General features: G+C 39.6%; 1 protein-coding gene and 1 long non-coding RNA gene across 2 annotated transcripts in view; both read right to left on the reverse strand.

Annotated features, from left to right (window-relative positions):
* Window positions 1-27123, reverse strand: part of UNC5C (unc-5 netrin receptor C) — a 232752-nt gene that overhangs the window by 104558 nt on the left and 101071 nt on the right. The window lies entirely within an intron of this gene.
* On the reverse strand, window positions 7428-26005 carry LOC122180193. The gene is made up of 3 exons (XR_006178939.1): window positions 25964-26005; window positions 8113-8188; window positions 7428-7933 (listed from the first exon to the last, which is right to left on the reverse strand). It is a non-coding gene; the product is annotated as an uncharacterized LOC122180193 (long non-coding RNA).

Below are 27123 nucleotides of genomic sequence, written 5' to 3' on the forward strand. Positions count from 1 at the left end.
ATTATTTCCTGGCTCTGATATATACACTTTGGTAAACTAAGAATGAGAAAAATCAAATGATCTGCTTTGTCTATATCTTCATATCTTGCTGGATGTTGTGTTGAGGGACATGGTTTAGTGGGAGCTACTGGGAATAGGTGAACGGTTGGACTGGATGATCTTGAAGGTCTTTTCCAACCTTGGTGATTCTGTGATTCTGTGATTCTGTGATTAGAAGATTACTTCCAAACCAGAAGATAGAGTACTGTAGAACAGTACATAGCTTTTTTGAAAGGAGAGAGAACAATGGAAATGAATTTTAGCTGATTTTACAGCCAAAGCTGTAAAAGCCAATTACTCGCTTTCTGTTTCACTTTTCCTGGCCCCTCTTCTTTCAGAGGAATGCCAGTGTTCCCTGTGCTTAAGCAGCTATCAGTAACACGATTAGCAACATTCCTGCTTTTTTTCATTTTATATATGCTTTGGGCATGATTGAGTGTTCCAGAGTCTTAAATGATTAAGGAGACAAAAAGATAGACAGAGTGACAAGCAGGAAAAAAGATAAGAAATGGATTACTCTTTAAGAAACTGAAAACTCCTCTAGAGACCCTCAAGCTTCAAGTTCATTTAAACGTTAATGAACTTTACATTTCAAATCATATCTAGGAGAACATGTGATAGGATTACACAGCTAAATCTATAAGCATTGATTTTGTCTCAGTCACAGATGCACACTGTGCAGTATTGGAAAATCTGTGAGGAAGATAAGGTTATGACACACAGCAAATAGCGTGCAGCAGTAGTATAGATAAACCTTTCTATGTCTATAAAACTGCCTCACTCCCCCAAACAACCAACAAAAACAGTAATGTCACACTGGAAAATATAAATGCTTCTAGAAGCATGTGCAGAGCCTTCCTGATGTTGGAATTTCATTTAGAGGTTGTTATACAGCCTGTGTGAATCACTCTTGTCAGAATATACATTTTGATTGATTGTTTTTAGAGAAATCCCCTTGTAGCCCTACATTTTTAAAGCACCATATTGTTTTGTACAAAATAAGATATTCACATTGTGCATCTCAGGAAATTCTTGCTATGCTCCCAGTTCAAGCAATTGCAGTCAGTAGTGCATGATTTATTTTTAAAGCAGGATTTTCATATACTTCTATGGAAGCCACGGTGTGGATTCTTAAATGATGGAGAAATGAGGTCACTCACAAGGTAGCTCAGGAGGTACTGTAACTCCATTTCTTCCTCCACCCCTAATCCCAAGCAGTAGCAAGGAGTAGTAAAGAAAGGACACAGACAACCTTACATCATTCCTGTTTAACTTTCATCCTTCAGAACTTTATCATAGGCTTCTTCAGTACAACCAAGAACTGCCACGGACTATACAGCAAAGATGTTTCCTAAAGATTCAGGACTTCAATTTAAGATCTCTTGTTGAAAACCTCCAGAGTTGGCTGCCAGCTGACCCTAGGTTAAACAAATCCTCTTTTATTTGATCTACAAAGTCAAAGGCAGTGAGATGCAACTCTCACCACGTGTGCTTGGAACTGCTGGCCCATAAAATGCTGCACTCCACCTGTATTTGAAAGGTGTACAAAGTAGATATCTTGATGCAGTTGACCTCTTGTTTGTTTTGTTTTTTCTACTCTTAAAGGAACATGTCCTCCCATAAGGACATCTTAACACAGACAGAAATTAAAATGCTCATACAGCATACAACCCAGCACAAACCTCCAGTGTGCTACCTAACTACGACTTACCCAAACCTACTGAGAAGAGTTTGATATAGCTTAATCATTGAGCTTACTTTCCTAGAATCATAGAATCACAAAGTTGGAAAGGACCTACAAGATCATCTAGTCCACCTGTCCTGTCTTCTATTGCTCTGATTAGCCTTGTTGCTACAATATAGGTACAAAGCCAACTTAAGAAAATGAATCTATTGCAGAAAATGGGGACATATCAAAATAAACCTGAGACAAAATATTCTGGTGTGAACCTGGAGATCTGTCCCTTCTGACTTCTGCTCCTGGGCACCTGTATATTCTTCGGCTTTCAGCCCCAAGCAAAGTTCAACTCAGAGAATGAAGTCCTTGACATATGATGCTTGGAGCAATTCAGGGTCCAAATTTAATGTCTCCTAAGCAGGTATTTAAAACTGCAGAGCAAACCCATGCTCCCCCCAAAAGTGGGTTAGGCAAAGCTACAATTGCATGGAGCCTACAGAAGCCCACAACTGATCTATGGTGTCAGGTCTATAGCACAACCTAAACACAACTTCCAGCTTTCACCCAAGGCCCACGGAACCAAACTTAGTGAAACAAATCTGTCTTCAAAAAGGGGCCATTTCTGCAAAGGAAGCAGGTGCACATGTTAACACGTAGGCATATTTTAGGGAGTGTGGGGGAAGATATGAAGTAGGACAGTTCTGAGGGCTTTTTTTTTTTTTTAAACTTAAATGCAGAGGGAAGGATTATTTCCAGTGTCTATAAGTACTTCAAACTGAAATTTTAAGTACCAAAATCAAAGCTTTTACCAGAGCTCCATAGGGTCTGATGGATTACATATGATGCAATCAGATAGGTTTGTTGGTAACCTACCTCTCAAACATTAAAATCCGAGCTCTAAGCAATACTGGACCAAGCATTGTGATACCAAAGTGTTCAACCTTCGAGATACATGGGTTGTTCATGGTTTTACTTTGAAACACCATTAATAACTTACATTGAATTTTGGATGTCCTAGGAAATATATATATTTCTGTATAAACATAACCCCAATTGAAAGTAGGCAGAAATTAAGATGCAATTTTAAGACATGCACAGACACTCTGCAAAGAATATGACCCACATTTGGGCTAAGTACTGAAGTAAACGAACTTCACATACTTGAACTTGGATACCTACCTAAAGTAAACAGGTCTGTCTGCAGTAATCCATGACAGACACAGCTGAACAGCAGCAGCATTAAAGCATAAGCTGTATAACAGCACCCGCAAGAAAAGTCAGATGACCAAAGGAGGTATAATATTCACAAAATAAGTAGATAAGTGAATCCAAATGGTTCAAGTCTCAAAAATATTATTGCTCAATGTCTCAGAAATATTAGTGAAACATAACTCAGAAATATTAGTGAAACATAACATAAAAATATAAGGATTTTTTAAAGGTGTGCACTTATAAATGCATAATTAGACAGATTCTCCTCTCAATTTATATGGGTGTAAATCCAAAACAAGCTTATTAGTTTAAGTAGAAATACAGTAAGTTTATAACACTGCAAGTTACAGTTTTTTTAATTGCAACTAATCTAAGAGTTGTGCATGGGGATGAAAAGCAGGACAAGGAAAAAAAAAATAAGTACTTGTCTGCAGAACTCTAGGATTTAAAGAAAAGATGCAAATGTCTGCAAAAAAGCTGCAGGTGATCACTGGAGAGAAGAATTAATCTCTGACCGCTGTAAGCTCCTAAACTGTAAGCTTCTAAACTACCACTTTTCTAACAACATGTAATCTTTGCTTTTGAAGAAATGCTTAAAAAAAAAATCTCAAACTGTTCTGAAGCTAAAAAACACACATAGTATTGTAGTTGGAGTACATACATTTAATATATAGGGAAGAGGTCAAATAATTCAGGGAATTTTATTGCACTGAAACTGCATGTTTTCCCTTTTCAGATAATAACTGAATTCTTTGCTTGTGGGATTTTCCCAGTAGTAGAAGATAATTGCTTCTATAGAAATCATGTGCTTCATGAAAAAGAAATAGCTATATTGAGACTGGATAATCTCAATCCCAATCACTTGTAAAATCATAGTTCTACTTTGTGTTTTAAATCCCTCAGGAAGTTCAGATTAATGCTCCAGCAGTATGTGCATAACACTGTTGACTCTGTTTACAGGTCATTCTTTAAGCTACTTGAATATTCCAACATCTGGCCAAGCCAAGCACTGATTAACCAGGTCAGCCCATGTACATACATTCAATGTCTGATCACTCTTTTATTAAACGTTGGCAAAGACTCCCTTTGCATGGCTGCACAGACTCTGCATAGCTTTCCCTGAATTTGCCACTTTGCCACCTCACTTTAATGAATGCAATAGGACATACATCAACAAAGATTTTTACCATTTTCCCTGTCTTTTCAGCCATTTTTCTTTAATAAAAAGCCTACAACACACAAAGCACACACAAGACTTCCTTGCATAAATATGCCAAGCGAACATCCCACAGGCAGTGGGGCTTGACAGAGACCTTTTGGCCAGGGGATAAATAGCCACTCTGCCATTTGATTGGAAAATGATTCTCCTGGTTAGCCACTGCCTCATCACTGCTTGGCTGAATGTAAAAGTGTGAGCAGCATTCTGTGGGTGTGCCGCGTGTGAAAGGTTTGCTGTCACACGGTCCATCGTCCCAATTACACCACTACCCTGTATTTCCCACAAAGAAACAATTTACTGCTGCCTCATGCCATCAGTCTTCTTCCTGTATTACAGTTGCTTTGTAGGTATCCAGAGCTGATTAACTTACTAGGGATGTGTGTTCCCTTGAAGAGGCTGTCACATGTTTGCTAAAATTCCTATTCACCAATGTTGTCAGCAGGCTATGGTAATGAGAAATAAACACTGAATGCAGGATGGGCAGGAAAACCACTTTGACAACCTATTATCAAAGTGGAGCTGTGGGCAGGCCAGTAATAGCAAGAAACCCAGCTAAAACCAACACCTCTGATGCTTCCTTTCAAGATGGAGAGCATTGATCACTTGCTAGAGGAGTTTATCACATGCAGTAATCACAGCAGGGCCATGCAGAGGATGAGGCGGGCCATGCACTAGCAAGGGACAAGATTTCCAGTTGCATACATTTGTCCTGACCCTTCATCCTAGTGCTGAGCTCACTGCTAAATCTCTCAGGAAACCTCAGGCTTTCTGAGATTAATGGTTGGCTTCTACCAAAAACGCATTAGAGTTGACAGTGACTACAAGACTTGCAGGAGTACTGCTTCAGCTCTGTGTGGGTATGGACAGCGTGAGCACTCAGATACAGCTCCAAGAAGAGTCAGTACTGTTTGTGGCCTGTTTCAAAATAAACATCCTACAACATACTCATGATGCTGAAAGCACACTCTGAAAAACAAGCGATGCACTGCATAGCAGATTTAACAGAGGGGAGTAATAAGATAGTAAAAGTCATCAGTATTAAATCATTGTTTTTTTGTTTTTTTGTTTTTTGTTTTTAATGTACAACTGGGTTACATAATGCTATTGTGGTATAACTTTTTAGCTATAAAGACCACTTCTTGATTAAAAGCTCAGTGCCCCATTCATTATAGTATTTTAGTGGATCAGTTATATAAATCCTGGTTTCAAACAGACTTCTGCTGTATAATACCCTGGCAATCTCAGCAATCCATGCAGGCGAGACATGCTTCAACTGCTTGTTCTGTTTATCTGCAGCTGCCTTTGTATCCTCACAAAAATCAAGAGCTACCCAAGGAGGGGTCTGGCAATTGCCAGCTTCCTCCTTTATCCTTTCCAGTGAGCGCGCACGCTCCTCCCCAGCCTAGGAGTGGTTCATCACCTTGCCCAAATCCTTTGCTCCCTCCCCACCTGCCCCTTTGTGGGACAGGTACAGACAGTGGAAGAGCCTAAAATGTCAGCCTGGAGCAAAGACCAAGAAAAAGCTTAGCAGTAGAACACCACCGCAGAGATCTCCGAGATACGCCTCTCACATCAGGATTAAGAGATGTTAACATGCACACGAGGAGCTTTCTGCTGGCAGTGGCAATGTTGTAGGGCCTCTGATGAAGAAAGATCTCCCTCTCCACCACTTGTCCATCTGGCACCTTCTACAAGCACTGAAAATTCACGATCAATTTTTTTCCCCCCTGTATTAGCTCCCCTTTAGCTATTAAATTACATCTTAAAATGTAACACAGGGGAAGTGGTCCACAGACGGAAGGAAGGGTGAGAAGGGCTCAGTCTTTTATTCCATCCACGTGCTTGCTGAAGATCAAGGAAGGATGACACTTTGCGTCTGAGAAAGGAGGACGTGAGAACAACAGTGGATTATAAACCTCCTGCTTCATGATGCGTCAAAGAGAGTTGATAAGTTCCAAAATAACAGCAACAGGGAAATTGAATGTTGGGTAGATTGCTAACTTCGTTAACAGCAGACTACAGTCTCCCAGTTTTGTAAGAAGTTAGCAAAGAAACTAAAACTGATGTCGCACTGCCTAATATGGGAGGAAGGCTGCCATCTTTTCATTGAGCAAAGACAAACTGACTGCTAAGATTGCAGAGTTTCAGGGTGTATGGGAGAAATAAACAGGTGGTATCTTGACACTGTCAGCCAGCGATGGGCCAAGGGACTGTAAATCTAACCCTGGCATGCTGGGCTATCTTCTATAACGCACAGCACTGCAAACCTTATCTCATTATTCACCTCCTTCACTTTCGCCATCTCTGGATGCCCATGGGTGTTTATGGAAAGCCTTCTAAAGCCATCTCAGGTTCTCTGTTTTTTGTTGCCACCATTCAGCAGGCTCTGGCCACCCTTAAGCTGTACAGATACACCCAGGTGCCCAGCACACACAAAAAGAAGTTACTCAGCTTTGGCTGTGCTGGCCTTCCCCCTTGAATACTCTTTGCTCAGAGGACCTCCATATCAAAACCTTTGCCAACTTTCACTACTGTTATTAATAAATGCCAACAGCTAGTGGAGCTTTCTGCAACTTCAACTTACTTGCTAGAGCTGCCAAGAGATAAAAAGGGAAATAATGCATTTGAAAGTCAGAAAAAGTCTCTGACAGATGTACTAATAGCCTAAATTTAACAAAATAAATACAAGCTGTTGTGAATATTACTAATCATGGAAATTTAACTGTTTATGTTACTATTTTCTATATGGTGTGAGAACTGCAAAAATGAATGCAGCATCAATTTGTTATCAAGGTAACGTTGAAAAACATGCAAAGGGGCATCAACCACTGAAATCTGCCAATATAGAAAGAATAAATTCAGCAAGCATGATGGTCTTGAGAAATCAGTAATGGAACCTTTAAGAAAATGAACTGACAGTCCCAAATCCCTTTATCAGTACGGAAGCCTAATCACAATTGGAAGCTATATCCTTCTCAACCTTCTCTTTCTGCCTGTGCTTATCAAGACTAGATAGCTAAAAACACTCCTGAAAGCAAAGGACAGTCACTGCACTTATTCAATAACCAAACTCACAGTTGAGCCCCACTTCTCAAGCATGACTTAATCTTTCCTGGCAGAACCATCTTTACAGATATCCTTTCACACATGAGGTAGCAAAACATATCTTTAGCTCTACCCAGAGTCTATGCATACTTCCCCAAACTCTTTTTTTCCCCCCCCTCCATCACTTGTGCTTATGTGATACAATTTCTTACTCTTGTAAGGAAGTGACAGGCTAAGTTTTCGATTAATATGAAGGTGAAGATTTTGAATAAGTTGATAAGCTGAACATAATAGTGGGAAATGCTGTCAGAAGGGAGAGACAGTTTAAATATATTACTTGCAGAAGTCATTTAGTTGATTAAGAGTAAGCACATGGAGTGTTTGTTTCACAGCTTAACTTTTATTTTCATCTTCATTGTGTTTTTATTTTAAGTCTTTTTCTTGTCTTAACTACCATGGCTTGTGATGGCTGTCCTTACACACAGTCCTGGCTTATAGTATGGGACATACTATAGAGCCTTGGATCATGAAAGTGGTTGTTCATATTTATGGCGAGGCAAGTTGTTGATTTTTTTGCTTTATTTTTAATTCTTCCTTTGCTGCAGCAGAATGAAAAAATCTTTCAATTCCAAAATTCATTTCGCTGAATTCAGTCTTCACTTTTACCATAGTTCCCCTGGTCAGATCTCAGATGCATTCTCAGTGTCCCCATTTGAATAACAGCACTACTCAGTTTTGAGCTGAAAACAACAAAAAAATAAGTTTGAAATCTTTCTTTGACAAATCTTGTTGCTGTTTGGATTGAGAAGCTGCTGTAATTTTGCAATTAGATTAAACATTTTCTTTTTCAAGTACTTAAGCATGCACAGCTCTTACCCAAAGCAATGTCTTTTCATTGTAACAATTAATATATGCTCACCAAACTAAGAGATCCCTGAAGAATACACTGTCTTCCTACCTCCTCTATTTATTAACTCTGGACAGAGAAAATAAACCTGTAAAGAGCAACACGACGTCTTAACATAAAGACATAATAACCATTTTCACTTTCTCATTTGATGAGACAGAAGCACAGACTACAGTTTAAATAATCCCGTGTTTTATGTAGAGGCCATCATATGCAGCAAATTACATGTATTGCACTACCAGGCATCCAGACCTATTGCAATGAAATCACTGCAAGGTTAGTATGTCAATAAAAAAGCAAAAGAACTCAGATGGTGTAAAAATGAATAGAGTGCTGGAACAGTTTTGCCATCCAAGAACTGATAGCCCACTTCTTGCTCCCCAAGTTTCACAAGAGCAGGGTTTCTGCTGGGCTCACATTGCCTTGTTTAAATGCTAACTGCTTTTTTAGGAAGGAACTTTTCCCCGGTGGACAGGCTTGCCACTGCTGCCAATCCATCTCAAGCAATCTCCACAATAAATCTGAGCTGGTAATATTTCCTTAAAGTACTAAGAAAAATTATTCAGATCAGAAGTCCACTCTGGAGAATCTCAGAAAGAGCATCAGAAGGAGCAACGTTGCTCCTAACCAACAATAAGAGGTCATCGCTAAAATATTCTGTCCATGGGTCTGTATTTTATTCCTCACTCTACCATTTCCTAGATTCTGTCAGTAAATTATGGATGGGTCTGTGATGCCAAAGTAAGTTTAAGGTATTCAAGGAAGAAAGGTGGTAGAAAAACAGGCATCAATATTGTTTAACTGGCACCTGACTTTACAGGAAATTTCATTTCAAAAAACATATCCGTAAGTTATGAAGACATTTACCTGGGATCAATATCATGAATGCTATTTTTCTAAATAGCCATGAGAGAAAAAAGGCTCCATTTGTTCTCTTCACGGCCAGCGTATGCTAAGTGAACCCCTATTACACTGAAATGTTACATCAGCTCTTCTTTAACCTTGAGATATCCAGCAACTTGTTTATAAGAATAGCAAAAAGAAGAATAACTTAAAAACCTGAAGGTCAATGATTCAAGAAAACCTGCATTTAGAAACATTTTCTCCCGCTCAAATTCAGAAATCACATTTTTCGAGGAAGCCTGGTAGGTGATCTCTGAGCTCCCCTGTGGATTTTTATTGGCTATCATTTAATGTGCAGCATTTTCTAACCAGCTGCATTAGGACACTGAATGGCAAGGTGGTGAAAGCTTCTAGCTGACACCCACACCTTTGTAAATGTATTTCACATAAGTGTATTTTTCTGTATCGTGTTTATTTCAGCTTAAGGACTCAAAGTAGAGCTTCTCTGATGTTTTATTATGGACAGCTGTTCTGTAAATTACAAAGGATTTTATAGACTATAAGAAGTGATTCACAGGCAATCTGTTTTCTTAAGATAACTTACTAAAGGTCTTTCCTCTAGGCCTCAAGGCTTGCAGGAAGAATTTTGAATTTAAACAAGATTAAAGTTATGATAATAGTGTCCCATTATGAAATCTGTTCCTGGCAAGCTATACTGAGAAGGAGAAATAAAGCTGTATGTATTTGTTTACGATAAAGGCTGCCTTTTTTTTTTGTTGTTGCTGTTTAATCCCTTTTAACTCATACATCTCTTACTTGATGTGGCTGATCACAGGGATATAATAGAGTAAATAACAATGCTATGCTGTTCCTCCCTAGGAATATTTTTATTTCTGTGTTAGAGAAAGCTTACTGGCATTTGTCCTAAATCAGTAATCAGTGTTTTAATTGATTATCAATGCTAGTGGCCGAAGAAGCATTCACTTAAAAAAAATAAAAATCAAATATATTTTTAATTCACTTTCAGTTGTCTGGATCTTTAGAACTAACCTTTTTCACAATGTCTTCATTACCTAAAACCTAGAGTTTACTTTCATTAAGAAATCTGCAATACCTGCTCCTTCAGAGACAAAACAATGCTTCAGAAGGTATCAACCTGGCCCCATACAGCCACTGAGTCATCAGAAGCTCCAGTGCAAGGGAGAATAACAGCAGATCTTGTGAAGCTGAGCTCCCAGAAATGCAGGATGCTTGGTGTTCTGCTTGCAGTGAAATCACTTTTGGGGGAGAATATGTACATGTTGTGATGGGAGAAGAGAGATGCTGGGCTTGCACCAGGGTAGAAAGCAAGATGGATCGGTGACCTCATCCAACATAAGTGCTTTGTGTTCGACCTGAACAGAGGATGAAAATAAAGAGCAATTTCACACAGTAACTTCTGTGCATCCCATGCCACATATATCCTATGCCTACAGGCTCAAATGCCAGTGCTTCAGAATAGTTTCAAGCCAGAACAATACCCTCAAGTCTATCTCCACGTCACTTCCAAGGAAAGATCGAAATACTTAGTTATAACTCCTGTAAGAGAGATCTTTTTTTAAATCATGAATTACATCCTTACACTGTTTTTATCTGCAGAGCAAACAGCCCTGCTGAGCTGAGTGTGAGGCAGCAGCTAAAAGTGACCACGTGGCACCGGGAACTCTGAAGAAAGAGAATAGAAGACAAACCAAAAAAATAACCTCACTTACATTCATTCTCAACACCTAAAACAACAGGCTGTGAAAATGGTTTCATTAAAAAATAACAAGCGCATGCTCACCAGGGGATAGATCAGGGCAAACTGAAAAAAAATTCTTCAATCCTTGCTGAAGTAGGCCAACCAGAATTAATTCAAAGGGCAAACATTCAAACAGAGCCTGCTCCCAACCCAGCCCAGCTCTCAGCCACACGTCTCTCTGCTGCCCTTTGACAAGGCTGAGCAGAGTCTTGGACTGACTTATTACTTCATTTGGCAGAATGCTCCTGATACAGTGGGGCTTCCACTCTCCTCAGTGCAAACTAATGGGCTAGGGGTTTCCTCTGGATTGACAATGGCGCAGAGTATTGCAACATCTGATGGGATGCTGAAGCATGGGTCCCCTAGCAAACAAGAGCAGCCCAAAGCACACTCACTGGTCCTCGACATTTCTGCCAGAAGACCTTGATGCTGGCCTGGAAGTAACAAGAAGCAAGTTCCAGGAGAGGAGAGTTGAACAAAAAGAAGCCTACGCAGTACGCAAACACCAAAACCCAAGCTGCTGAGCCAGCAGCCATGCTCATGCTGCCATGTGCTGCTGGACCATTCCCTGGTAAGGAGGTTTTGTAGCCTCAGACTATCAGTAAGACCAGGACATTGTTGCCTTGAGCTGACCTTCAGTCAACACAAAGTAGCTCTGATGTATTGTACAGTGTTAATTGAGTTAATGGCTTTCAGCTATACTTTTTTTGTTCACAGAGCACAAGCTAGCAGAGTGCTAGGGGTTCTTTGAAACTTATTTATCTTGTAGCAATAGATTTTATGAATCATTATTTGCTTTTAAATCTCCTCTCTTCTCCCAGGTGAGCCATCATTTCATTTAGAGTAGGAGAGAATAATTCAGGTCATCACAAAAGCAAAACTTTTTTCTCCCCCTTAGCTGTCTGCAATGGAACACATTAACCTCCCCTCCCCCACCTCATCAGCCTTGTCAAACCTAACCTCACTGCCAAGCTTTGAAACACAGATTGGAAAGGTTAACTCTGGGGGCGTGCAGTCTCTTAACTGCTTTATTCAGCAGCCCGACTAATGAAACAGCTGTCAGCTCACCCTGACTTCCCTCCCACTGCCCTAAAAAGTCAATTAACCCCATCCCTAGAAAAGCACATCCTGATGGTACAGCAAGGACTCCTCCTTCCTTTGCCACCAGAGATGGCACAGCCCGACCAGAGGTGAGAATAGAAGTTGTATTCACATTTCCAGGCTGCAGAGGGCAACCAGAAAGCATTCACAGCCCCTTGGACAACAACCAGCCTCCAGGTTCCTCCCAAACCCTACTTTTTGAGTACAGAAAAGAGTTGCTTCTTTGCACTTGCAAGTATGAATGCAACCATTCTTTAAAAAGTTGGAGTTTTTCCTCTTTCAGAGACCTGTCCTTGTACACACCACTAAAATTACAAAAGCTGGATTCTCCTCAGCATTATTTTACATCACATCCCTGACCATGCTGGTGCCATATAGAACCAACAGGACCCCTGGCAGAATTCAGCACTTGGGATAAATGGAGCCAGACTCTGCAGATGTGCTTGGGAAGCAATGAGTGCCATTACAGTGCATAACAAACAGCAAAGGCTAGTCTGAAGGGAATAGAGGGCATTTCACATAAGTGTTTTTCTGCAAGGAAAAACAATGAAGGAAAGCAATGTGGATCACTTCCTTGTGCTATTACAAGGACTTATAAAAAAATGTAATCCTCTAAATACTCATTTATATTTAAGAGCAATTTTGCTATTAATTGTCTAAGCTCCTCTTACTCCTTAATTCAATGTGTCCAAGGCCTGTTTCAGTTTCATAACACTGGCATCTTATTACACCCTTGGGCTATGATTTTCCAATGAGGATTGCCTAAATGCAGAGTTTTTACTCTTCCTGTGTAAAATGATGCTCTCAGTAACCTGCAAGCTTATTCCCATGGGGAATCCATAACATGAAGTATCTGCAAATTGAGACAAGGCATCCACGTCCACAAGCATCCTCTAAACTGGGGCTTTTGGGCAGCCCACTGACCTGGAGGGTTTTTCCATCCTGCTCTCTACAATAGACTTGAAAGGATGACTTTTTTTTTTTTTTTTTTTTTCCCCCGTATAGAGGCATAGAATGATTTGAGCTGGAAAGGATCCTTAAAGGTCATCTAGCCCAAATCCCCTGCAATGAACAGGGACATATCTACAGCTAGATCAGGTTGCTCAGAGCCTGATCTAGATTGTCTCCAGGGATGGGGTGACCACATCTCTGGGCAACCTGTTTCAGTGTTTCACTACCCTTACAGTCAAAAATCTTTTCCTTACACCCAGTCTAAATCTTCCTCCTTTTAGTTTGAAACCATTTTGCTTTGTCTTATTGCAACAGACCCAGCTAAAGAGTCTGTCCCCTTCTTTCTTGTAGCTTCCCTTCAGATACTGAAAAGTCACTATAAGGTCACCTCAGAGATTTCTTTTCTCCAAACTGAACAGCCACAGCTCCCTCAGTCTGTCCAAGCAGGGTAGGTTCCATCTCTATAGTCATTTCAGTGGTCCTCCTCCGGACATGCTCCATCAGGTCCCTGTCTCTCCTGTACTGAGGACTCCATATCTGGATTAGGTTGTCCAGAGTAGAGGGGCAGGATCACCTCCCTCATCCTGCTGGCCACACTTCTTTTCATACAGCCCAAGCTACGGTTGGCTTTTTGGGCTGTGAGGGCACCGTGGCCTCTGTAGTGTTGTCTCCTCACCACCAGAAACCCCTTTTTTTGTTGTTCCTGTTATTTAAACCTGCAGAGTCTTTTTGGCATGACAAAGACTTCCTTGCACAGATATGCATCTGGAGAGGAGACTACACAACACAGTTGCTAATTTAAAACAAAAGAGTGAAACTATTACCCTTTTGTACTGTTTTCTCTTGCCAATTACATGTATCTGGAATACTTCACTGCGCAGTTTTAAAACATACATAAACAGAGCATCTGGACTTTGTCTTAATGAGATAAAGTTTGGTCTCTGCTCTCTCAGTGGAATTATCTTCCTTGTGTAATTGGTAGCAATGGTTTCAGAGGCAAGCCCTTATTCTGTCAGCAGCACTCTCAGAGAGGAAATGCAGGAGCTGGAGATAGCTTTCTTGGGATGAAAAGTTGCCTTTTGTCTAATTAGGAAAAAAAAAAAAAAAATCACAGGAAAAAAGTCCCATTACTCTAACCTTTCAAAGTCTCCCGACACTGTTGAGCAAAATGCATCCTCTCATTAAACTCCAAACCACATGACGCTTGCTTCCAGAGATGTGCTTTGTAATGTCACACATGGAAGCTCTTGATCCTTCTCCTTCAGGAGATCCTGACACAAAATTTTTGGCAAACACCAGAAGCTAATATTTTATCCCCACTGCAGTGAGTTATCAATCCACTCTTCAACAGGCAGAATGCCTATTCAACTGAATATTGAGAATTTGGAAGAGATGCCTGCAAGTCTTTTGTGATAGGTCCAGCCTTTTGATGCCTTGGAGGAAACGAGAGCTCAGACAGCGTTTAAGAAGTAGTCTCTCGATGCTTGTTTTGCAAAGCTGGACTTGAAAACATCAACAGTATAGACTTCTTGCTGGAAGTGAGAGGAACATGAGTGGGACTGCTTCTACCGAGAGGAGAAGCAGACTTTCCCCCCCATCATGTACTTTGACTTGAAAGGAGCAGTCAGCTGAGGTAAATAGCAAGTGCCTGCCTACTCCAAGCCATTAGTTACAGCTCGTGCATAGGAAGGGAGACAAATCGATTTCCTAGTGCTGCTTCCAGTTCTGATTGCCAAATCTTTTTTTTTCTTACTCCTATCTACTATTCTTTCCTTTTGGGAAGCTTTCTCTTACTCTTTGGCTATCTTTTACTCTTTCTGTCACAATAAAATGAGTGAAAGTGAATGCCTTAACAAAAGTGAAAAATGTAGAACAGAAAATGTTATCACCTCCTAACAAAGCACAGCATTTTAGCACCCTGCTCATTCTTCTCTGCCACACAGGTATCAGTAACTGACTACTTTCAATGACGCATGCATTCATATGGATGATTACGCTAGTTTGTGCTGCGCTGGGCATAGTGAGCTGACAGATGCCCAAAGAACAAAGCTAACCAGTGTCTTGTACCTCAGCACCCCACAGCATGCACCACTGTCTCTCCTCCCTCCAGCCCCAGGGATTCATTTATACGAGGACTCAGAATACCACTGCTCTGCTGAAGAACAGACATAGTTTCACCTCCAACACTTTATCTTCTCTAGGGTGGGCCAGGGTTAAACCAAGCCTATCCAGAGTGCTTGTCAATTTGTACTTCCCAGCAGACATTCCACTGCACTGCCTATCTTGAGCTATATCACCCAAGTTTCTAGCCTTCTTTAGGCTTTTCAAAGCACTGTGTTGACCAAATTGTCTACCATTGTGCCAAGTCACCCCATTTTCTCCTGACCCCACCACTGCATCTTGAACAGGACCCATTCTGGCTCTTAATATTCTGACTGCAGGTTTTTCTAACAGTAAACTAGGTAATCTAATTCTCCCCCTTAATCTCTGAACATATCTAACTTTATCCTCACCCTTTAATTAACAAATTTCATTAAAACATTTAAAAAGAAAGCATTTAAAAAATATGTCTATGTTCTAAAAAATTGGCTATATTTTTTCTCCCTTTTTTCCAATTTTCAGGGTTTTTTTGTTTGATTGTTTGTTTTGTTTTTAAAGATAGTCAGAAACTGAGCCAATCAAATGCAGTAGTATGTTGATTCAGTAAAGCATCATAAATATATTTTCCTGCCACGGAGAATGAATTCAGTGGGGACCACAGAATTCCTGTCACTATTCTTGTCATTTAAAAAGTCTTTTCAATTGACAACTGTACTTGTTTAATAGATGAGGTTGTTTTCAGTGAAAAATCTATCTATATATATTTATAGTAACTCTGCTACTGAGCTTCTCAGAAATCTCAGACAAATGCCATCTGGTCCAAATGATTTATTGACATTTAATTTCCTGAGTTCTTCCTTCTTATACACAAATACATATATAGAGGAAGAAATTTTTAGGAAACATCTGTCAAAGAGATGGCACCTTTAGTCCCTGCAATTCTCCGAGTTCATTCATCATTTTCAGTGGCGAAGACCAAGAAAAAGGAATCTGCAACATTCTGATCTCCTCCGATTACTCCCCAATATCTTGAGGGAATTGATGATTTCTGTGGTTTCCTGATCCTGCCACAATTTCAACATTTCCCTTTGGCTATAGCCTTTCCCTATTCTCACTGCTTCTGCTGAGCGTCCATTTAATATTTATCTTCCAATAAATTTTACTTAATACCATAAGAACTTAAGACAAATTTCCAATTTCGACACTACTTTCAAGGCTGAGATCATTTTTTTGCATTGGATGATGTACCAAAGCCACAAGAAATTAAAAAAAAAAAAACAAAACAAAACAAAAAACAACTTTGTATTTCCTCCATATGCATGAAAACATATAAGAAAAACTCCGAAGCTTTATTTCAGCCCCAAGTCATTCTGCACACACTATACCATAAGAATGTCACTTTTCATTCAGTATGAAATACTCATGTATATTTTCTTGTATAGTATGAATTAATCATACTGCCATCACCATACGAAAGACTTAAATCAGCTGCCTAGCCATAGGTATATAATGCCACTTGAGATGCTCTCTCTTATAACTCACGCATCCACTGGCTTGGCAAGAATTAATAACTTAAGAGAAAACACTCAATTTTTTGTTCTACAGTGTTCTGAATGCCTCTTTTCAAGTAGCATGATTTGCTCTTTAAGGGGATATGTTAGAAAGGCGTTAAGTGGTTTTTAACAGACCAAAGCAGAACATAAATTTATTTTTTCTTTTACCAATGCCCGTAGTAAATAGGGCTAACTAGAATAAATATTAAAAAAAAACAAGCTCAAAAAAAAAAAAAAAATTTAAAAAAAAAAAAAAAACCAACAATAAACATCCCATATCAGAATTGCCTCCATTAGATCCCCACAACTCAGCTTGAAACACGTAGGCATTAGTGCTCAAGGCCAGAATCTCTCAATTACTTAGGTCTCAGTAATGTTCCCAGTCAGTGGCACTAGTAATGCTACAACACGTGTATGGGCATCTTGAGGACAGGGCTCCTGGTGAAGGTGGCAATTTGTGTCCCAAGCCAAGAAGTGGATTTCTGGAAGGAGAAACTACAGCGAGAGATCAAAATGAAATTCTTACTGTAGGTGGCCTTACAATGAGATTGATGGGCTGAATTCATTTTCTAATATATTATCTGACTTTAACCTCAAATAATAAGAGGTTATCAATATATGCTGCTTTTGTATAAATGTCCTAATGATGCTTTGAAGACAGACTGAGGAATTAAGAACAGACTTATTTGTTTCACGGAGAGACCCAATGAAGTTAATAAGACCAACTGGATTTACAAATTAATCAAGTTTATTTAAAACTAAAGAAGTTCATTCTTCATCATAGATACTGTTTCTATTTTATATTTTATTAAGCCAAACTAGTGAAATAAGGAGCATTACTTACTGTCACAATCAAGGTCTTAACTCATAGATCATGGATGTACACCTATAAAACACAGATGCTAATCCAGAAGTATAAACTTTTTTTCCTCAAAAGCCTTTTTTTGGGCTCAAAGGAAAGAAAAAAAAATAATAATAGAATATCCCAAGTTGGAAGATACCCAAAAGAATAATCAAGTCCACATCCTGCCTCCACACAGGACGACTCAAAATTCAAACCCTATTTCTGAGAGCACTGTCCTCCTTTAACTCTGGCAGCTTAGGGCTGTCGCCACTGCCCTGGGCAGCCTGTTCCAGGGCCCAAGCACTCTTTGGTGAATAACCTTTTCCTAACACCCCCTTGATCCTCCCCTGATGCAGCTCCTTGCCATTCACTCGAGTCCTGTTGCTACCCCCAGAGAGTTCAGCACTGTCCCTCTGCTCCCTGTGAGAAGTTGCAGGCTGCCATGGGGCCTCCCTTCAGCCTGCTCTGTTCTGGGCTGAACAAACCCAGGGTCTTGCCCTTCAGACCCTTCTTCCATCTTTGCAGCCCTCCTCTGAACTCTCCCTAATAATTTTATGTCTTTTTTATACTGTGATGCCTCAGACTGCACTAACAACGTACTCAGCACACCCACAACGTACTCAAGGTGAGGCCACATCAGCACAGTCATCTTCCATCTCGAGGTCCCTATGCATTATCATCTGTGAACTGCTCAATCTCTGCCTGTATAGGAACTTATTGCCAGCTTACAGTTCTTGCAGCATGCTCAGACTCCCAGACCTTACTCTAATAAAGTTTTGGGATGCAGTCAAGGTGTGTTCTCATATGTTCAAAGTGATTGGTGCTTCTAAAGCTTAGCTATATCCAACAAAGCATGTAAGCAAATCACACACTCTCTCATGCTCTTCACACTGAGTGAAAGGTGAAGTCTTGAAAAAAAGAGAACAAAAAAACCCCAACATAACAGTAACCTTACATAAAATACTGCCTCACCAAATTATCTTTAAAATCACATCATTTATTTTTAGGCATGCTAATGCAGAGTACTGTGTTGTGTTTAGAGAAAGAGGGCAAGAGAGAAGAGAAATGCCAAAGCCAAGGCTCCACACCCTTTCACAAGCAGAAGAGATTTGCAGACAAGTAAGGAAGAATGGAATTGTGGGAGTGTTAGCTATAGTTATGGTCCTTGGCAGGAATATTTTGGGAATACAGTACCCACACTGTTAATGATAGTGGGAATGGCAGCCTCAGCAGATGAGTGACCATTACAGCCCTACTGAGCAAAGCAGCATCTCACAGGTCTGGATAGTGTGCAAAGCAGTTGTGTTGGCTGACTGTGCAGCTATGCCAACACACTAATCTGAGATCCCAGAGGAGATAAAGTATGTTACCCAATAACAGCAATTTTTTTGTTGTAGACAGAGGCTGATTATCTGCAGTTATTGTTACTGCAAGGTACTGAGACTCCCAACTACACACTGCACTAAATAAGGCATTGTCTGCATCAAAGGAAGAAAAAAACAGAAGGAACAAATCATACCTTGCTATATATTAACCATTTAACCACTACGACTCATGTGCTTTCAACTAAACCCTATATAAATTCTAAAAGCAATGATGTGCATATCATTGATGTGGTAGGGTATGCATTTTGTCTAGGGTAAACAAAAACATTGCTAGCAAATGCTATTAAAACATAAAAGTTCCTGGACAACGAGACCATCAAACAAATTACCTGCCTCTCTGAGAGGGAGCGAGCATCTGTTTTCCAGTGGAAACAGTTATCAATAGGGCTGTGCCTGGAAGTTAAGGTGCTAAACTGAACTGCTGAGCAAGTTAAATCAGCCATTTTAACACAACATAAGAGTATTCTCTCCCAAGAGCAGTATATATGAAGGTGGAAGGGAGCAACACGTATGGGTTGTTTCTAGGGAGTGATTTCTGAGGAAAGAAAGCAAAGAGAAAGGACCTTACAAGTGATAAAGTACCAGCATCCTGCTGTCTTTTTAAAGCAAATTGGGGAGATCAGAGACTGTTTACCTCTCAAAGCACAGCCATTCACTTCCCAGGCAGCCAATCTAGGTAAAGTGAAATACTTATATATTAGGAAATATATAATTAGTAAATATAGAATTTCCTTCCATATGTCAAAAAGTGAATTAGAAATATCCATAGTTAAAGAACAACAAGAATGCATTAATAAGGCTTAAACAAGAGACATGGAGACAAACAGGTGAGAATTGCTAACTGTTCTTCTAGGGGATTTTGCAGCTGAATGTTTGGGATCAGGATTGAACAGGGGAAGACTTTCACCTTCAGATAAGAATTTAATTCTTGATCTCTTGATACTTTCTTGCCCTCCTTACATCAGTGTGTCAAGGTGAGAACCATCATCTAACATCTCTTAATTTAATGCAAAAAGCACCATCAAGGCTTCATGTGCTCCCAAGGTGACAAGCTCCAAGTTCCACTGCACAGATCTCAGCAGAACCATTACATTCTGCTGTCCTGCCTAGTTATTTAGACATATTTTAGCAAGGCAGTGTTATTTCTAGGCATTGGTGATGATTGCAACCCATGGAAAATATCCCCTTCCAAGCGCAGTGCTGCAAAGCTAAGAGAATCAAGCCTAAGAGAGCCCTAGAAGAGTTCCTGCTTACTCTCCTGAGCACCACTGCTTACCTTCTTAAGCACCACAGAGCACAGGAGCTGCTCAGGGTAAGCAGCTTCTCACCATCATCTCCCAGTTCCCCAGAGGACATGGGAATAATGTGAGTCCCTTCCATTACTTTAAGGGAGCGCATATATACATATACACATATATACATGTATATATATATATATATATATACACACACACACACACATATATACATGTATATATATATATATATATATATATATATATACACATATGTATATATGTATATAGGAGGGGGAACAACTGTTTATGTGGGTTGATAGCAATAGGACAAGGGGGAATGATTTTAAACTGAGACAGGGGAGGTTTAGGTTAGATATTAGGAGGAAGTTTTTCCACACAGGGGGTGGTGACACACTGGAACAGGTTGCCCAAGGAGGCTGTGGATGCCCCATCCCTGGAGGCATTCAAGGCAGGCCAGATGTGGCTCTGGGCAGCCTAGTCTGGTGGTTGGCAACCCTGAACATAGCAGGGGGGGGTTGAAATTCAATGATCATTGTAGTCCTTTTCAACCCAGGCCACTCTATGATTCTATGAGTTGGCAGGAAGGGGAAAAATACAGCAATAATGTTGTCCAGCCTAGCTCAGTCAGTAGCGGTTTAATTGTGCCTGCAAGACACCCTGGGTAGGCTTAAGCTTGGGAAATCATAGTGAGGAAACATTATTTGCCTGTCCTTTATTGAAAATTTCAAGAAAACCAAATGTTACAGACTCTGGAGACTTCAGTAGAGAAACTAAATGACAGGGAAGATAAATGCTTCCTACTGCCAATGACATATCCAACACAGAAATAGAGAGACTATTTTCATAACTTTGTGCCTTAAATGTCTTTATTAGAGCAACAAGATTTATGCTTCTGGCTCTGAAGGAGGGGAAGAGAAACTTAAGCTGTATAAGTAGGTGTGTACATGAATGCATAAATGTGTGCATCAAATCAGGCACAAGGAAAGAAGGAGAATTAAGTAATCTACCCCTGCATAGGAAAATACCCCTGCTGTTCTCAATTTTCTTGACTTTTGTTCTTATTTGAACCTCTTAAAGAAAGCAAGGTACAGTTCAATATTCTGTGATCAGTCATGTCCTCAAAGAGGAATTAGCCTACCTCTTTCTTACAGCTGTGAAAAACAAAGCAAGTAGAGAACAAGTATGATTCTTCAATTAGTTTTCTGTGTGTTATAAGCTAAAAAAAAAAAAACAAAAAAAAACAAAAAAAAAACACAACCCTAAAAATACTGAAGAACACTTTTTCTTTTTTTTTTTTTTCTTTTTCTTTTTTTTTTTTAAAAAAAAGAGGCATAACAAGCCTCTAAAGGCAATTTTGGAGCAACACAATTACTTCAACTTCACAGTTACCCTTTGACCGATAAAGAGAAAAGAATGATAGCCCATAACATACATTCTGCCTATTAGTTGAGACATAAATGTTAAACACAATCACTGCCAAGGAGATAACTTACAATAAGGAAAAGCAAAGCACAATACAATTAAATAAATAAGCCCCCTGAAATGTGCAGGCCAAGCAAAGATACATGCATGGAAGAGGAATGTAGAAAGTAGAAAGAATTCTTAAATCCACAGTTTAAGGTGTTTTCTTGAATCAGTAAAAACACAATAAGTTTAGAGCTTATCTTTCTGAAAACTTAAATATGATTTATGTCTGTGTTTAAATCCTTTGGGATTTCAAGTATGTTTATACCTTTAAAGGTGTATTTTAAATCCCTGCAAGCACACAGCCAGAAAACAGTTGGGTTTCTTTCCCCTCAACAGCATGATAAGTTAGCACTTATTAAGTGGATAAAAAAACAAAAACAAAAAACAACACTGTAATATAGGACAGGCCCTCTGTCCTACATTGCAACAGGCTTCCCACCCATGCCGTTACAAATACACACTTATTATGAAGTTGACACCAGGGCAGCCTGGAGATGTTGCTATTTTTTAAAAGAACACACGCATTACATACTAGATAGTAGCTGTGTGACCCGCTCACAGAAAGGGCATGGAGCTGCAGGGCTGCCTAGGCATCAGACTGAATGACAAGTGATATTCTGCATTGAGTAGTCCCAGGCTCAGCAGGGAGGACATGTGTCTTCACCCCACCCTGCAGAGCGGGTTATCCCTTCCTCAGAAACTAGACTATGAGTATGGGAGATGTGCAGTTATGGTTCTGTCCATCCTACATCTACCCCTTTCTTCTGCCAGTCTATTTGCTTTCCTTAAGAGGGTACAGAGAAGTTACTCCCATCCTTCCTATCACAGCCAAAGATCATAAGATCACTATTGCATCTGCAAAGCAATGGGTGAACCAGGTGAGAGAAATTGGGCAAGGTGAAGGGATCACTTCTAGGTCCTGGGATATTGCTTTTTGCGTACCGAAGTAAGTGCCTGAACATTGGGCACTCACCCACCATTTTCAAGGAAACAGCACTGCAAAAGCAGTAAAGATCTGACAAATTACTTCCAGCCTCTAAATACAAAGGAGACATTGAATTCTGTAGCTGAAAGTTGAGATGCTTTCGTCTCTTCTATGGTGTTTACTTTTTCCATTTCTGAATGCAGATTCAGTCAGTTTACCAGCCCTATTCCATGCCAAGTGGCCCCAGGTATCCTTCAGGTTTCCCCAAAAGCCAGCTGAGTACATCTTGGCTGCTGGAATCAGCAGACTCAGTGTAATGAATATTTCAAGAACAATTCTCATGCTCTCACTTTGCAGGAGATCAGCAAGCTTTATACTGTGATTCACATTCAGATGAGAAAACATAAACCATCAAATGTTGGGTCCCAGGCATTTAAAATATGGTATGGGTCCACATACCCAATCAGTATCTGAAGTCCCCCACAATTTTGGCTGTAGTTTTTTTCCTGCATTGGTCTCTACATGGAAAAAGTACTGTTATGTACTTCGCTTTGATTTCTCTGTACTAGATGCATGAAATCATACACCAATGCAGATTTATCCAGACTGCATACAGCTAAATTCAACACAAGATTTCTTGAAACTGCATCAAAACTTCCCAAAAACTTTGCAAACCAGGGAAAAAAGGAGCCCATCAGAATGGCTCCATTCTGAACTAATAACAAAAACCTAAAATAAGGCAGTTTCATGCTTAATTATGAAATCAACCTACTCATCCATCCTCCCTCTCAGATATTATTGGAGAACAAATCACTGAGCATCCATTTGCTAACCTGTAAATTATACTCATTTGTGTCACCATAACAGAATTCCAGAAGATAGTGTCATTTTCTCTCTCCACCATCCTTAGAGACAAATATACTCAGCTCAGGCATACTGAGCAGCCCACAGTATTTGCTATAGGCTGAAGGGATCTGCACTGAGGATCAGGACTGAAAACACAAGGACTTGTCGAGCTCTAGCCTTGCAAAGAAAACACATTATCTATTCAACAAACTTCAAGGCAACAGGACCATCCCATCCCACATACCTTTCAGAGAGCTTGCCTAAAATTTCTGCCATTGCCTGATGATCAACATTCCAGTGTTTTCCCTTGAGGGCCTCAACTACATCATCTTTTTGTGCCAATACATAAATCTGGAGAAAACCAAAGTGAATCTGGCTGAATGACTCACAGAAGTGGATTTGGCTTCCTGTCACTATAGACAAAATCAGGGCATCATTGGCTATTGTCAGTGTTCTCTCCATTTATCCTGGTAGGAAGTATAAGACTACTGCAACTTCCTGTTAAAGTACTTCATCTCATCAATATATTAAGTGTAAAGATATTATGCCCTTAAATGCAATTACATTCACACAGTATGTGTGCCTCTATTTATAAGTCAGTCTCTGTCTGATGTGAACATGCTTTTCTCTTTAGGGTTTCTTACAGAATTTATCAGGTTGTTATTACTTATGCTTTTTTTTCCTGCTAAGATTTGGAACTGCTCATGGGCAGATCTATCCAAAGATTAAAAAAAAAAAAAAAAAAGAGATTAAATGTGATTTCTTTTTCTAAGGAATGAAGTCTGTATGAATAATATAATGTACCTCAGACACTTTGGTGACCAAAAGAATTACACAGATTGTATAGCAGCATGGAGATAAAATTAATTGGGTCTCTTCGCATGGTATCTGTTATGAAAGCAGCTAAAATAGTTTTGTGTATTTAAGATGAATTGAGGAAATGTCACTTTCATTATTTTTTTCCTCTCTCTTTTCAATCAGTATCCTTTTATTTTCATTTTTATACACCTGCTAAGTTTATCCTGCTGTATTCAGAGTTCAGCATGATGAGTTTCATACTTAGTGGAAAATGAACAATCCGCACCCTGAAGATTCCAATTATTCGGTTCCCTCAAAGATCATCCTTTGGAGTATCAATGCAGACGATGGAAATTTAAGTCAAAAGAAAGTGAGAAAATATATTTTTTTCCCCAATAAAATATTGTTTCAGTATAAGGGGAGGCTAAAATCAGCAACTTGAAAGCTAAAAAGAAACACAGTAAGGGCACAAAGTTGTTCAAGGAGATCTGCAATTTCACAGATCTGCATCATTATCAGGACATTTTTATTGAAGTTCTAATCCCACCAGATATGCTTGAAGGGAAAAAAAAGAAACAAAAAAAAACAACAATAAAAAGGTTTTGTGCTTCTTCTCAACTGCACTTCTCCTCCATACTGCACAAATGACTATGCCCTTTCTGAAAAGTATCAGAAAACCTACAACATAATTCTTTCTTGTCCTCATGACCTTTTGGTGAATGCCATGCCTACCAGGGAATTTCCTTGAGCAATTGCATGTGATTCTAAATTATAAGTCAATTTTTAAATCATGAGTGCATTTGTTAAGTCATGGTCAAAAGCAACTCTGATGTGCTCAGATCCTATGAGATGCTGGTTTCTTACTTGTAGATCTGAAGACTTTAAGATCTTAACCAGGGGACAGCTCAGGGCTCCACATTCCCAGGCTTTCTGCCAGTTCCTCTCCATAAGAGAAACTGCAGAAAAGATGTTCAGGTTTATTGCAAGAAGAGTTAAGGCAGAGATTATTATTATTGGAAAGACAAGGCTAAGGATTTTATGAGAATATGAACCTCCCCAAGGTTCAAAGTGTTTACAACCCACTCTCCTTTTTCAAATGTGCTCTCCTTCTGGATTCAGATGTCTTTAAATTCAGAGCAGATTTGACTCCACCTGCAAGATCTGTTCAGTTTTTTCTATTCTAAATTTCACTTCACTGACATTTCCAGCCAAGCACACTGGCAGCTTCATGTTATGGCTATGGCAAAAGAGATGAGACAATCCACAGACTACAAATCACTCGATATGAGAAAAAAGATCACGCAGCATACAAAACAAAAAAAGGTTAGCACTTACATGCTGCATAAGTCCCTCTCTTGACTCTTCCAAGCCTTGGATCAAATTCTCACTTCTATACATTACAGATTCAGAAACAAAATGATCAGAACACTACAAGACAACCTATTTTTAAATATTATCAGAGTATACGAGACTATGAAATACAATCAGTTAGGATATAAAATTCTACAAAAAACAGCCCTCAAAAGATACATTCTCCTCTGACCTTACTGCTTTAGATAATCAAATAAATGTCTGGTGAGCTTTAGGATCTTGGTGGGGCTTTGTTGATACAGTAAGTTACCTATAATTCCTCCATAACCACCATAGGAGTAAAATGAGGAGCCACAGATAGGAAATACAGCCCCTCTATACAAGTTCTCTTTTAAGCATCCATCTGATCACAGAATCCCATGCACTCTGACCAGGTGAGTTTCCTTTCTAACTCACTCTAATGCAGACATACAATCAACTTTGGAAAAAAAACAACTAAGATCTGCAATTTCCACCCAGCTTAGCAATGAAGACAGGAGCATTTAGCAATGTCATAGTATCCACCAATACATATTTGTTGTCATCTCTATCATATTATTCAAGTAACACAGTAGCACTGACTGTTCACAGATGGCAACGATAAAGACGGCAACATCAACTTTTGCTTACAGAGCATTGCAATTCCCTATGAAAGACTTACCTGAAACTTGCTTAGGTCATGTTTCAGCATAATAACTCAGTGGGCATTCAGGAGAAAAAAAAAAAAAACAAAAAAAAACTGAAGACCAAACAACTATATGTTCCTTTAGACAAAATGATGATGCCCTGGAACAGAGTGTATTTATAGCCTACTGAGGCTTGTCTTTTACTGCAATAGTAGGGGCATCATTTACGAAACAAGCACCAGCTGCTCATAGATCTCTGACACCTGACCATTTAACCAGTTCAAAAGGCTTCATCAAACACAGTCATCTGTTAAGGAGAAAAGGTAGAGCTCTCAGTGTTAAGAATCTGGAGGGGGGGAGGAGGAAAAAAAAAAAAAAAAGAGAATATGTTGCTTGTTTCTCTCAAAGATATGGAAAATAATTTTGATGCGAACATTTCTTTTCTTCTTGTGCACACTACATCAATGTGCCAGAGCTGAGAACAGAGAAGGGAAGGGAATGCTTCTCTCATTCTCTTGTTTCACCTAGGAAGCAATATCCAAAACAAGGATGATTATCTGTAAAATTCATGTGTCAACATACTTCTTTAGTTTCCTATTTGATAGTCCAGCCCTACTTTCCTGAAGCTTTCCTGCAAATGAAAAAGAAAAAAAACTGATAATCATTTGAAAACACACTTGTGCTCATTTGGTTTTCCATTATCACCTGCACATATTCATTTCAAGCACTTAGTTCCGTAGCACAAATATAAGCAAGTAATCACAAAGAGCAGCTTAGGAGTCTATGCTCCAGCAAGCAGGAATGACGGCATTGCTGCTTCTGGGCTGTGTAGGCTGCTGGAAAGCTTCTAATAGCCAGATGGGCCATGCATGACCATCACCATTTGTCCTGAAGCATCCCTAGGATCAGAAGGAAAATCATCAATACTTCACTGTGAGACAGCTACAGACAGGAAGACAAAAAGTAAGAAGATAAAACTAGAAATTAGCTCCTCTTCCTCCTGAGAAAAGAAGACCATGTGTTTCAAGACCATGCTCTGCAAAGTCCAGCTTTCTGCAAGCTCTCTGTTTTCTTTCTAGAGCTGTCTTGATGACAACGTCCCCAGAAAGAAGAAATGCAGGACCAGAGCCCTCTTCAAGTGTTCATTATAACAACAGGCTAGGGGTTGATTGCTGTTTAAAGAAACTTCACAGAG

The sequence above is a fragment of the Lagopus leucura genome, unplaced genomic scaffold (genome assembly GCF_019238085.1).
Source record: "Lagopus leucura isolate 7727_CA_CO unplaced genomic scaffold, USGS_WTPT01 Super-Scaffold_100004, whole genome shotgun sequence".
Lineage (NCBI taxonomy): Eukaryota > Metazoa > Chordata > Aves > Galliformes > Phasianidae > Lagopus > Lagopus leucura.